Here is a 14799-nt window from a genome sequence, read left to right on the forward strand (position 1 = left end):
CGCTGTTTCTGTTAGCAAGAGTGGTTCAACGTGGCTGGGGGTAAGGGTGTCCTAAATCTATCCAAATGTATTCCCATGTAAACTTTCAGGGTCTCACTCCCAATCAATGCCCTAACTTTTTTGTAAGAGTTCTGATGAAGCTCTTAATTCAATTTATGTTGAAATTCAGTGAGCCAAAAGATCAGATACTACATCCTATTATCAACTACATCAACTACATCAACCCTGCAGTTATAAGGCATATGAAAATATTTTAGGAAAGTCAAGGAAGTTTTTAAACTGAGAAGTTAAAATTGTAAGCCTTGGGGCTTCCCTGGTGACGCAGTGGTTGGGAGTCCACCTGCCAGTGCAGGGTACACGGGTTCGAGCCCTGGTCCGGGAAGATCCCACATGCTGCGGAGCAGCAGGGCCCGTGCGCCACAACTACTGAGCCTGTGCTCTAGAGCCTGCGAGCCAGAACTACTGAGCCCACGCACTGCAACTACTGAAGCCCATGCGCCTAGAGCCTGTGCTCCACAGCAGGGGGGGCTGCCGCAGTGAGAAGCCCACGTACTGCAGCAAAGAGTGGCCCCTGCTCGCCGCAACTGGGGAAAGCCCGCGTGCAGCACCGGAGACCCAACACAGCCATAAATTAATTAATTAATTTAAAAAAATTGTAAGCCTTAATTACAGTGCAGTCTTTGGAGAGGTAAGCAGGAATCACTATGGGAAAGGTATGAAGTCTGGGCTGGGTCCTTCTATACTGTTTCCTCTCCCCCTGTGCTGCCAAAGAAGAAGGAGAAGGAGGAGAAGGAGGAGGAAGAGGAGGAGATGCTGCCTTATGCAACTAGGGGAAGGGCATAAAACTGTAATTTTCAGGACACAGTTTAAAGCCTACTGTAGCTGGGTGAAGAGAACATAAAATAACCTCTATGCCTGGGGGAGGAGCAGGAAACTCTCCTGGACCAGACTTATAGAGATCTGCTATACAGCGAGAGGGTCAAGGTCAATGAGAAGGCCTCTTCTCTGAGAGCCAAGAATATAGCACCTGCCTAAGATGGAGGCTGAATCAGGACAACAAAGAATGCCCCACCTCCTCCCTCCACTAGCAAGTGTCCAGGAACAAGTAACAGCAGTCTATTGCTAGAAGAGAGAGTAAAAGCATGGAGAGACATCTTCTGTGAGACACAGGCACAAAGAGAGGACAGACAGGTGAGAGTGGAGAAGACACTGAGAAAAACTCTCCAACAAATCAGCTACCACTCTAAGCAAAAAATAACACTAGAAGAGTTTGAAGCCTGCTGCATATTGAGGGTAACCATAGCAACAACAAAAATCAGAGACAATCAGGACACAATTATGTCAACACTCCCTACTAAAGAAAAGACATACCCATTTCTGGACATAAATAGTATTGCTTAAGTCTCTACTATTCTACACAAGATGGCTAACTTTCAACCAAAAATAACAAGACACACAATAAAACAAACAAACAAACAAAAAATAAACAACACTCTTTCAAGAGACAAACCAATCAACAGAACTAGAGTAAGACATAACATGGATTTTGGAACTATCACACGGGGAATTTTAAATGCTATGATGAATATATTTGAAGGCTTTAGTCCAGAGGTCCATAAACACTTTCTATAAAGGGCCAGATAGCAAATATTTTAGAATTTGCCAACCATAAGATAAAATTAAGGATATTATGTAGGTTTTCTTATAAGAAGGAACCATTTCCTCAAAAACAGTAATAATACGAATTGGATATAATATTTTATAATATAAATCTACTAATGAGAAGACTGAAATTTTGGAGAGGGGAGGAATAACATTTTACTTAATTGGGGTTCAAAGTTAGCATTCTCTATCATCAAAATCAATTGTAAATGTTCTGTTAATGGTGAACTGTAATGATATTGGGTTGGCCAGAACTTTTTGGCCAACCCTATATTTTATGCTTTCATCTTTTTTTTTTTTGGCTGCGTCAGGTCTTAGTTGTAGCACACGGGATCTTTGTTGAGGCATGCAGGATCTTTTCATTATCCCGTGCGTTCTGCTCAGGCTTCTCTCTAGTTGCGGCGGGCAGACCTCTCTGGTTGTGGCATGCGGGTTTTTTCCTTCTCTAGTTGTGGGGCGCAGGCTCCAGGGTGCGTGGGCTCTGTAGTTTGCTGTACGCAGGCTCTAGTTGAGGCGCACGAGCTCAGTAGTTGTGGCACGCAGGCTTAGTTGCCCTGCGGCATGTGGGATCTTAGTTCCCCGACCAGGGATCGAACCCGCGTCCCCTGCATTGGAAGCCAGGTTCTTTACCACTGGACCACCAGGGAAGTCCCTATGCTTTTCATCTTTTTTTTTTTTTTTTTTCCCTGCGGTACGCGGGCCTCTCACTGTTGTGGCCTCTCCCGTTGCAGAGCACAGACTCCAGACGTGCAGGCTCAGCAGCCATGGCTCACGGGCCCAGCCGCTCTGCGGCATGTGGGATCTTCCCGGACCGGGGCACGAACCCGTGTCCCCTGCCTCGGCAGGCGGGCTCTCAACCACTGCGCCACCAGGGAAGCCCATATGCTTTTCACCTTTAAGAGTGTCTTTTCATGCAGATAAGTGCCATCATCAAATGCTGCTATTAATCTATGAACATATGGCTTTGAGCAAAAAAAAAATCTTCACTTGGAAGGCATTTATTGAGTTCTTTTGGATTTTTCTCTTGATATGTGCCTTTTATCCTGTCATTACATTGCAAATTAATCACTTCATTGAAGTTTAGGTGGAAGCTCCTCAACCGCAATGTTAAGTGGATTTTTGAAATATGTAAATGTCCTTTGCATAAGGTCCAAAAACTGCTTAAGGTAGGTTAAAACTGCTTAATTAAGGTCCAAAAACTGCTTCTCGAACTGTAACAGAAAGCTCAGAAAATATATCTACTCCAAATGTGTGTTGAAATGCATGTCTTCCGCCTTGTTTTAATTTTGGACAGCACAGGGACTTTTTTTAAGTAGCTTGATATAACTTGTGATTCAAAAAACATTACTTATCATCAAAGTGATTTTACCATAGTATAGATAGCAATAGAAAACTAATAAAGGATGGGAGATATTGTTATAAGGCCCTTGCACTACCTAAAAAACTAATCCTGTTATTTGCAGAAAGAGGACAATTAACTAAAGATATTCACTGTAAACTCAAGGGAAACTAGAGAAAAGTTAAAAAACTATAATAAGTAAGACAATAGTGAGGATAAAAAATACTCCATGGGCTTCCCTGGTGGCGCAGTGGTTGAGAATCTGCCTGCCAATGCAGGGGACACGGGTTTGAGCCCTGGTCTGGGAGGATCTCACATGCCGCAGAGCAACTAGGCCCGTGAGCCACAACTACTGAGCCTGCGCGTCTGGAGCCTGTGCTCCTCAACAAGAGAGGCCGCGATAGTGAAGAGGCCCGCGCACCGCGATGAAGAGTGGCCCCCGCTTGCCGCAACTGGAGAAAGCCCTCGCACAGAAACGAAGACCCAACACAGCCAAAACTAAATAAATATAGAATTATTCTAAAAAAAAAAAAAACTCCATTAATTTAAAGAAAAGCAGAGAGGAAAAGAGAAACAAGAGATGGGACAAATAGAAAACAACTAGCAAGATGGTAGATTTTAATCCAACAATAACAATACTTACACCAAAGGTAAATGAATCTATTAGATGAATTAGCGATTCTATTAATTCACATTCATGTTGTATTATATGAGTTAAGACAGACTGTCAGACAGGATATTTTTTAAAAAGCACAACTATTTACCCACATTAAATATAGACGGGTAATGGGGGAAAGTATAGAATATGATATATGATGCAAACACTAATCAAAAGAGGAAATGGCTAGATTACTATCAGGCAAAGTCAACACCAGAACAAAGAATATTGTCAGGGATAAATAAAGACATTAATTGCATAATGATAAACAAAATCCTAAATATGTTAGGATCCTAAATGGAGCTAACAACAGATCTTCAAAATTTACAGAGCAAGCAGAAAAAGACATTCTAACCACAATTAGAATTTGGAACTTTAACATGTCTTTCATAATTGATAGAACAAGTATACAGAGAGCTACTAAGTGTATATAAGATCTGTAAAACACTATCAATGAGTTAGACCTAACTGACATTTATAGAATACTATATCCTAGCAACAACACAATATACCTTTTTTTGAGTGTACATGGAGCATACACCAAAATAGAGCATATTACAGGGCCATTAAACAAATAATAGCAAATTTGAAAGAATTAAAATTGTACAGAATATGTCTTCAAATTATAACAGTATTAAACTAGAAACCAATAATAGAAAAATATCTTGAAAATTGCCAAATGTTTGGACAGACTTTAAAACTTTTATTTTGGACTTCTAGAATGGCTGCATGAGGAACTCGGTTGATTCTCTCTCCAGAGAGAAAGCTATTTATCTGGTGAAAATTATTTTTTTAAAAATAACTATTTAAGTTCTATGGAAATTGTCCTAAGGGCATACAGAAAATTGAGAAATACTTATGCAAGAAAATCTAACAATTCTTGGTAAGAACCAAGAGTTCTTGGCGAGAGTCTGTGGTATTTGAGCCACGACCAGCTCCCATCCCTACTCCTTAGCTTCGTATTATGGAACTCTGTTCTGGGCAAGTGGCCAAGACAATGGGGTCTCCCTCTCCCCCAGCTATGGTTTCACCCCAGGAGAAGCAGATAGCTGGTGTCTTTCATTCTCCCAAGACCATTTTGCAGAAGCTCTGTTCTAGAAGGCATGACCAAGAGGACTAGAGCTTCCTTCCCTCACTTAGCCCCTACTCATAGAGCAGGAGCTCTACCCCAGGCACAGCAGGCTAAGAATACTGGGTCTTCAATTGTCCCATCCCAGCTCACTCATAGAGCAGAAGTTCCATGGGAGGGGCAAGTGAGATACCAACTCTCTCCCCATTACCCACTAATAGAACAGGAGTTTCATTCCAGGAGAAACAGGCTGCCATCCCCATCCCTAGCTCTGGTACAATAGCACAAACATTCTGCCCAGGATAGGCAGGCTGAAAGAAATGCTCTGCAACTCTGCTTGAAATAGCTGAATTTATTTGGAACAGAGGGTGGAGAAATTCATGCCTAATGGAGTTGTTAAGAACAACAGAGATCTTCCTGGTGAGCAGTTAAGAGAGGGTCAGTAGCTCCATGATACTAGCAACAAAAAGTGAAACAGCAGACTAACCAGAAGTTTAACAGAGAAAACCAGTGAAAGAAGCAGCCAAGAAGAGTTCTCCTGGGATCACACTCATCCCCAGGGGTCTTAAAACACTGTGCATGCACTAGGCTACACCAACTCAGGAACAATAAGAGCAGGAAGTAGAGCAAATTTAAATGTATTTTCCAAACCAAACACAGATCAGCAAAGTGCAGAAACCTTGCTAGTGCAGTGGATTTAAGCACAACCTCTGACCAAATACTGGCTGCACAATGAGCTTCTCTGACGCAGGGGCAACTCCTAATAAGCCCAGCTTAAAAATAAAATCACACTCATCCTTAGTAGGCTGAGAGACGGTGCACATACCCAAGCCTCTGTCTTTTCAAGAATGAATGGATAGGGAATTTCCAAGTTTCTAGCCATTGGATGAACATGTGGTGGCGGAGGGGAGAGTAAATTCCCTAAATGGTGAAAGCCGTCTCCAAGACACACACACATTTCCAACGATAAATAGTGAAAATAAAACTGACCAAAGGGGCTTACACACAACCATTGACCAATGAGTAGCTAGCTTACAGTGATCCAGGAGTTAACCCTAGGAAGCCAGGCTAAAATATAAAAATAAGGAAAAAACCTAAGCAGGGATATCAGAGGCTGCAAATTGAGGGGGAAATAGACTTCACAAAATTATCTCACACAAGTACTAAACAAATAGACAAATGATCACCACAAGTCCTGGGTGGGCAGGAATCAGTATCCCGATTTGCTATGACATTTGCTTTTCAATGAAAAAATTACAAGACATGCAAAGTGATGAAATAAAATTATTTTTAAGGCAGGACCAGAAAAATTTTAAACATAAAATTCTCTCTCTGCCTGTTTGAGCCACTACCCCCTCCCCTTCAGTGTGCATTGTGCATCTGCATTATACACCAGCTCTCCTCAGAAGACACAGGAATACCTACTCGCCAAAAGGAAACCAATTTCCTCCTGGCACCAGAAGGTAACTCCTTAGGAGATAACATTCCTTTCTCAATCCTGTAAGGGCTCACAATAACCCACTACTCACCTTGGTGAACTATGTAAACTGTCAATATGAGACTTTTTTTTTTTTTTTTTTTTGCGGTACGCGGGCCTCTCACTGTTATGGCCTCTCCCATTGAGGAGCACAGGCTCCAGACGCGCAGCCTCTGCAGCCATGGCTGACGGGCCCAGCCGCTCTGCAGAATGTGGGATCCTCCCGGACCGGGGCACGAACCCGTGTCTCCTGCATCGGCAGGCGGACTTTCAACCACTGCGCCACCAGGGAAGCCCCCAATATGGGACTTTGATGCATAAAACTTTGTCTCAAAATCTTCTATAACTGCGCTTTGATCTCTAACAGGCAGAACAGTCCTCAGAACTTTTTTTTTTTAATTTATGTATTTTATTTATTTATTTTTGGCTGTGTTGGGTCTTTGTTGCTGCACGTGGGCTTTCTCTAGTTGCAGTGAGCGGGGGCTACTCTTCTTCGAACGGGGGCTACTCTTCCTTGCGGTGCGTGGGCTTCTCATCGTGGTGGCTTCTCTTGTTGCGGAGCACGGGCTCTAGACATGCGGGCTTCAGTACTTGTGGCTCCCGGACTCTAGAGCACAGGCTCAGCAGTTGTGGCGCACGGGCTTAGTTGCTCCGTGGCATGTGGGATCTTCCCCGACCAGGGCTCGAACCCATGTCCTCTGCATTGGCAGGAGGATTCTTAACCACTGCGCCACCAGGCAAGCCCCCTCAGAACTTTCTGAAAAACTGTCTCCCAGGTTATAATCCTCAGGCTGGCTGAAATAAAATTTTCTACTTCTTTCTTAGATTGACCATTGATTAATTTTTTGTCAGCAAAAGATACAGGAAAGTTTAACCAATACATAGGAAAAGAAGCAGATAGGAGAAACTTAATTTATGGGGTCTTCGAGGGGCCCCATGTGTTGGACATAGTAGACAAAGACTTCAAAATAGTTATTTTACACATGTTCAAAGAAGAAAAAGAAACACACACACATACATATACATACATGTCATCTCAATTGAGGCAATAAGCATTCGGCAAAATTTAACACTCTTTCATGATCGAAAAAGAAAACAAACAATAAACTAGGAACAAAAAGAAACTTCCTCAATATGATGAAGGCCATATATGAAAAACCCACAATGAATATCATACTTAATGGCAAAAGACTAAAAGCTTTTCCCTAAGATCAGGAACTAGACAAGGATGCTCACTTTCACCACTTCTACTCAGCATTGTACTGAAAGTTCTAGCCAGCCAATTAGGCAAAAGGATCTTATATATAGAAAACCCTAAAGATTCCACAAAAAAACGTTAGAGATAACAAATGAATTCAGAAAAGTTGCAGGATACAAAATTAACATGCAAATATTTGTTGCATTTCTATGCACTAACAGTGAACAATCAAAAAGGAAATTAAGCCGAAAATTAACCAGAAATCAATGACAGGCTCAAATGTCAAACCAAAAACTATAAAACTCCTAGAAAAAACTATGAGGGAAAATTTGTGTAACCTTGAAGTAGGCAAATATATATTAAATAAGACATAAAAACAAGTGATAGAAGAAAAAATTGATAAATTGGACTTCATCAAAATTTTAAAATTTTGCTCTTTGAAAACTGTTAAAAGAATGAAAATTCAAGGTAGAGATTGAAAGAAAATATTTGCAATATATATATGACAAAATATTTGTATCTAGAACATATGAAGAACACTTACAGCTCTGTAAGAAGACAAATGGCCCAGTAAAAACTGAACAAAAGCCAAATACTGGGGAAAAAAAAAACAATGACCACTGACAGGTAACTGGATAAACAAAATATGACATCCATACACATCAAAAGTTAACTAATTAATTACTTAACTAACTCCTGATACATACAAATGTATGGGTAAATCTCAAAATCATTATGTTGAGTGATGGAAGTCAGATCCATACAGAATTATTCCATTTATATAAAAATTCATATAAAATTCCAGGGCTTCCCTGGTGGCGCAGTGGTTGGGAGTCCGCCTGCCGATGCAGGGCACACGGGTTCGTGCCCCGGTCCGGGAGGATCCCACATGCCGCGGAGCGGCTGGGCCCGTGAGCCATGGCCGCTGGGCCTACGCGTCTGGAGCCTGTGCTCCGCAGCGGGAGAGGCCACAACAGTGACAGGCCCGCGTACCACAAAAAAAAAAAAAAAAAAAAAAAAAATTCCAGAAAATGTAGACCAATCTATAGTGACAGAAGGTAGAGAGAGCAGTGGTTGCCTTGGGCCAGGGGCAGAGGGAAGAATGAACTGTGAAGGGACACAAGGGCACTTTTACAGGGGATGGAATTGTTCTGTATCTTGATTATTGTTGTGGCTTTACAAAAATATGTATCTCTCAAAACTAGTCAAATATGTGCAACTTATTTCATTTAAATTATACCTCACTAAAATTGATTTTTAAAAATAAATAAAAATAAAATTGGGATAAAAAGGGAAATTAAGAAAACAATCCCGGGACTTCCCCGGTGGCGCAGTGGTTGAGAATCCACCTGCCAATGCAGAGCACACGGGTTGCAGCCCTGGTCCAGGAAGATCCCACATGCCGCGGAGCAACTAAGCCCGTGCGCCACAACTACGGAGCCTGTGCTCTAAAGCCCCCCGTGAGCCACAACTACTGAGCCCGCGTGCCACAACTACTGAAGCCCGCGCACCTAGAGCCCACGCTCTGCAACAAGAAGCCGCCACAATGAGAAGCCCGCGCGCTGCAATGAAGAGTAGCCCCCGCTCACCACAACTGGAGAAAGCCCGCGCGCAACAACGAAGAGCCAACACAGCCAAAAATAAATTAACTAATTAATTAGTAATAAAAAAATTAATAGCTTTTGTGCTGCAAAAAACACTATCAGTAGAGTGAAAGACAGTCCACAGAATGGGAGAAAATATTTGCAATTCATATATCTGATATGGGATTGATATCCAGAGCATATAAAGAACTCCTACACTCAACAACAAAAACCCAGTTTAAAAATGGACATAAAAATTGAATAGACATTTCTCCAAAGAAGATAAAAAAATGTCCAGTAAGCACATGAAAAGATAACCAACATCACTAACATTAGGAAAATACAAATCAAAACCACAATATGATACTACTTCACACCCATTATGATGGCTGAAAATAAACAACCCAAAATCAACAGCACAGAAAATAACAAGTGTTCGTAAGGATGTGAAGAGATTGAAACCCTGTGCCTTATGGAGAGGAGAGAGGAAGGAAGTTAGGGGAGAGAGTAGGGAGACAAGCAGAAGGGGAGTGGAGGAAGGTAAAGAAAGGAAGAAACTGAGCTATATATAGGCAGGAAGACCAAAATGCATCATTTGTGGAAGATATAATTGCTTTCTAAAACAAAGCCAAACAAACCAACTGAAAAATTAATAAAGCTATAAGAGAATAAACTAAGACGGCTGGGGAAAAGATCAATATACAAAATCAATAACTTTCTATGCTGAAGCAATAATAAATTAGAAAATGTAATAGAAAAAAAAAAGATATTCCATTAAAGACAGCCACACACACTTTTTAAAAAAATACCTGGGAATTGGCACAAGACCTTGCATCATCTGCCTGGGTTCCTCTGACCCTTTCTTATCACTCTCCTCCTCACTCACAGGGCTCCAACCCTGCTGTCCTCCTCGATGTGCCGCACTAGCTCCTGCCTCCCGGCCTTTGAACTGGCTGTTCCCTCTGCCCCCAGATGTCCATACAGCTCATTTCCTCACCTGGTGGGTCTATACCAGGATCAGTAAACTTTTTCTGTAAAGGGCCAAATAGTAAATATCTTAGGCTTTGTGGACCAAGAGACAAAATCGAGATTATACAGGTACTTATATAACAAAAGAGAAAATGAATTTCCATCAATGTTTATTGATGAAATTCAAAATATAATTGGAAGAACTGAGTACTAGTTTTGGGGTTTTTTTTGGTTGTTTTTTCGGTTTTGGTTTTGGTTTTGGTTTGGGGTAATATGGGTCTACTAAGAAGAATGGAATTCTTTTAGGGGGATAGCATCAAAATTAGTGTTCCCTATCTTGGAAATGATCGCAAATGCTCTTCTGTAAAAACTATTCTCAGCTAAGAGGTGGTGAGTCAGATTTGGTCTGTACTCAAATGTCACCTCCCCATTGAGGCTCTCCCAGGACACCCTCTCAAAAAGTGTGCCCCCCTACTCTGCCGTCTTGATCCCCCTTATCCTCTAATTTTCTCTGTAGCGCTTCTCACAATCTGAAATACTATTCATTTTACTCACATATACATGAGCTATGTTCCCCTTCCACATGTAAACTTTCTGTGGACAGGGTTTTTGTATGTCTTGTCACTGCTGGATTCCCAGCACCTGGAACATGTCTGGCATACAGTAGGTACACAACAAACATCTGCTGAATCAATGAACAAATGAATAAAATTCTAGTGAAGAGAGAATGAGTTAATACCTGCAAGTGCTCAGAGCATTGCCTGGCACACGCTTTGCTCAAAAAGTATTACTCACTGTTACTGTTGTTCCTTTGAGGAGGGGCCCCAAGCATCTGCAAAATGCAAGCTCCAGAGCAAACAAATCTTCCAGCTACCAGATATGTCCAACGCACACCTATCTGCCTGCTACAACTCTTCTCCCTGTCTCCTTGCTCCCCCTGTGGCTCCTGGCCTCTGTCCCTCCACTGGACCCTGTGTCCTCCTCTGGCTTTCGGTCTTTGTCCCTCAGTTACAGATGGGGCTTCAGGACCAGTTCCCAAGGGCCGTCACCCCCTATGGTGCCTCCAGCAGAGTCTCCACTCACTACCAGAGATGCCTTGGACCCAACTGTCTGGTTCCACTCTGTCCCCCACCCCACCCCTTCATTGCCTAAGTACTCTGCCCCCCGCCCCAGGTCTTAGCCTGACTAACTGCACCTCACTCAGCACCGCCTCCTCTGGAAAGCCTTTCCTGACACCCTTCTCTGACTCCAGGTGTTCCAAGCCCCCTATGCTGACCCTTCACTGAACACTGTCATTCTGCCAGGACATCTGTGCTGCCCTATCGATCTATCTCTCCGGCGGCCCTTCCTCTACCTCCCCAACTCTGGCCCAGGAAGACCAAGGCCTGATCCCTGGCCCCTTAGCTCCCGAGAGACTCCTCCTCCAGCCCTTTGGAAATTACTTGTTCCTGGGGTCCATCTGCTCTCCCTTGCTGGTGCCCTCTCAAATCCCACAATGACCCCATCCTACAGTGGAGGAAATGAGAGGTGAGAGGTTAAGCAGTTTACCAGGACCATACAACGAGACAGGTGGAAAGCGGGACCCTAGGCATAGCTGAGGAGGAGAGGCGCTGGAAGCACTGGCCTGGGATGCACAACACTGCAGACAGACAGAGGGACAGATTTTTGGATGAGCCAGCAGCTGAGCTGGGACAGGAAACCAGAGCTCCTCCTCTCTGCCCGACTTCTCTGCAAGGCCAGGCATCAGGGGCTCACCCTGAGGCAGCTCCCGCCCCCTGGCCCACAGCCAGCCGTCATCCCCGTGCGGTCAGCCACGAGGCCGCGATTTCGGGGAAATACCAGCTGCTTATTAAAAACAGGCGGTGGTCAGGCCCCTGCTGCTTTCCCAGTAGAAACTAGGCTGTTTGTTCCAAGAGGAGCAAGAGTGGTCAGGGCCTAGTCAGGGCCGCGCGGGGGCCTGAGTTGCAGTACCTGGTGAAGGGTCCGGGCTGGGCCGAGTAACTAGGGGTGGAATCCCATGTTTTGGCGAGGGCAGCCGGTGACGGGACCGCCACCCAGCACGTGGCCGCTGAGCCGCCCACGGGGGTCGTGGGCTGGGACCTGGAAACCGCGCGGGACAGGCGTAACAGCCTTCGCAGCAGCACGCCCCCAGCTCCGAACTCAGGCGGCGGGCAGAACCGGAGGAAAAGCGGGCGGGTGAGCTAAGCACCGCCCCTTCCGGAGGCAGCCCCACCCCGTCCCGCGGGTGCCTGCACCGCCGGGAGCAGCTGAGCCCTGCAGGGGGAGCCAGAGGGCCGTCCTCCGCGCTCCCGGCTCGGGCCGCGGGGCATCTGGAGCGCGTTAGACCTGGGCGGCCGGAGGCGGCGTGAGCTCATCCCGGCCGGCCCACTGCGGTTTCTAGGCGCGGCGGAGGGAGCAGAACACAGAAGCGCCGCGCCGCGAACCCCAGGGGAGCGCGGCGGGAGTACAGCTCCTCCCGGGACGTGGGTGTGATTTGGATCGGCGACAGTGTGTGTGTCACTGGCGCGTCGCCCAGGGAGGGCGGTCTCTGGGAACCGGCTGCCAGCGTGCGTCGCTGTGTGCCACCGTGTGTCGTGGCTTGTGAGGGTGTGTGTGTCCCCGTTGGGGAGACACTGCGTGTGATAAGTTGCAAACATCACAGCACATACTTCTCATTTTACAGAGAAGAAGGCTGAGTGCAGGGAAGGGAGAGGGCCGGCTGGGTGGCACAGGCCCGGAACTCCAGGCGCCCCGCCTGTGTCCCTGTGTGTGTGCAGAAGGTGCGAGCCGGCCCATCGTGTTCCACAGTGCCGGGCGGGGGTTGTGGGTGTCCGCCTTCCCTCCTGCATTAGACATCCTCTTCCTGGTCACTACCGCACCACCATCCACCCCCATCCCTGCAGAACCTCGACACTGGTCTCCTTCAGGAAGCAGGGAGAGAGCACTTCACACCAGGGCCCTGGTGAACAGTGACACACACCTGGGTACAGACTCGCACATGGAGCACACACCGGCACACATGTGAGACACCCTGCTGTTGGTGAGACTCTGAGCTGGGAGAGCCAACAGGCAGGTTGCAAAGTGGTGACAGGGTTTGGAAAGGCCTCTTGGTGTAATGCCCCCATCCCTGCCAGGGAAAGGGAGCAGGAGGGACTAGAGGTCACTGAACCCTGCATCTTGGGGGCTCCAGTTCCCTGCAGTGGGCCCTGAGGCTACTGCACAAGATGTGAAGGGCCCCAGGACTGCAAGACTCCCAGGGCCAGGAGTGAGGGTGGGGACACTGTGGGCAACACCAGACACAGAGTGGGGAGCTGGGGCTGCAGCAGGTACCTCTGAGCATCCAGGGCTCCCCCAACCCAGAGGGCTGGTCCTTACCTTGGGCCCTCACCTCAGGGACCTACTGTCCCAGCTTTGGTTAATCGTAGCCCCAGCTGTGCTGAAGACCTCAGGGAGGTGGCCCAGCACCTGGCTGGGCTCACAGCATTGTCATGCCTGCATCCTCCTCCCCTCACCCCACAGCTGGGCAGAGGCTCTGAGACAAAGACCCTGCCTGCAGGGTGGGGCACAGGAGTCAATCGCCCTCCTCACCAGCTATTGCTCCCCAGGCCCAGAGCACACATTTGCAGGGGGTTGGTGATGCTGGGCTTGCTAGGAACTCTAGGCCTCTGTAACCCCTCTGTGTTCCCACCCGTGAAACAGAGAGGACACCTGCCCTAGCTAGACCTCCACAGGGAATGTAAAGTCTAAAGGGATGTGCATCTACTGTAGCCACAAGGGTCCTCAGCTCCCAAGACACTGGGGCAATCTGGGTGAGGGATTTTTTAACTGGAATGACGCTGGTTTGCATAACCAGAGCTTCCAAATTACTTAGCAAAACACGTTTGCTTTTTAATTAACATGTGCTTGAAAAACAATGGTTTTAATTAAAGTGGGTGGGGGGAGAGAAGGGATGGTGGGGGAGAATATTTCAAGCTCCAGGGCCCTGGTCAGACTTCTTAAAAATAAAATGGGAGACTTGCCCCAAGCTGGCGGAGGCTGGGGGGCCAGGATCCTTGGGGAGCCTTAGGAACATCCCTACCTGACTCCACTCCTCTACAGCTACCTTGCTGAGAATTTACCCTTTTGCTGACAGTTTAATTACTCACTTATCCACTGTTCCCTGGGCCCCTCTGGAAAGGAGTGGGTTTTTTTTTTAGAAAGCAGTCTTGGGGAGTAGATGAATGGGGGTCCACCAGACAGAAGGAAGAGTATGAGTGAAGTTCGAGAGTGTGGACCTTGTTGGGGGAACATTAAGTTTACTGGGGAGGGAGAGAGAGGAGGTGGGGGGAGGTGACCCATAATAAAGCCAGATCCCTGGTGGACTGGAAAGGTAGAGCTGGACCCAGAGCCACTGATGTCCAAGCCCCAGCGAAGGGGGCAGGAGTAGTACTGAGCTGGGGCCAGGAACATAGGGGTGGAAGGCGCGTGAGGCCATAGGGGACAGAGGGATTGGCAGAGGAAGGGGAAGGGCTGTGGAGACTGGAGACAGGAGGTGGCCTGGGGCCTGGGGGCTTGCTGGTCAGATGCTGATGGGCTCTGTGGATTCAATCAGTCCAGCAGGGGGCAGCGTCGACCCCACAATCCTGCTGGCAGGAGATACCTACCCAGTAGGTATTCAGTAAATGCTTGAAGAAGGGAGAGAATGAGGAGATGATCCATCCAAATCAGCCTCACCATCTCCCCTTTCTGACCTTTCAGGGCCAGCACTGGGGTGCAGCCTGGGATCAGAGGTCAGCATGGAGATGGGACAGGATGACCGCCCCCTCACCCATTCAGACAAAGGGAGATTGAGGGGAAGCTTCTGG

The 14799-nt window shown here is 46.5% G+C and overlaps 1 protein-coding gene across 1 annotated transcript in view; it reads right to left on the reverse strand.

Annotated features, from left to right (window-relative positions):
• PRSS45P (serine protease 45) overlaps positions 1 to 12181 on the reverse strand; it is a 64635-nt gene extending 52454 nt beyond the window's left edge. Inside the window, exon 1 of the mRNA XM_033864788.2 lies at positions 11927 to 12181. The gene's annotated coding sequence lies outside the window, so the exon portion shown is untranslated. The remainder of the gene's footprint in view (positions 1 to 11926) is intronic.
• Between the last annotated feature and the right edge of the window lie 2618 nt (positions 12182 to 14799).

This window comes from Tursiops truncatus, chromosome 10 (assembly GCF_011762595.2).
Source record: "Tursiops truncatus isolate mTurTru1 chromosome 10, mTurTru1.mat.Y, whole genome shotgun sequence".
Taxonomy (NCBI): Eukaryota; Metazoa; Chordata; class Mammalia; order Artiodactyla; family Delphinidae; genus Tursiops; species Tursiops truncatus.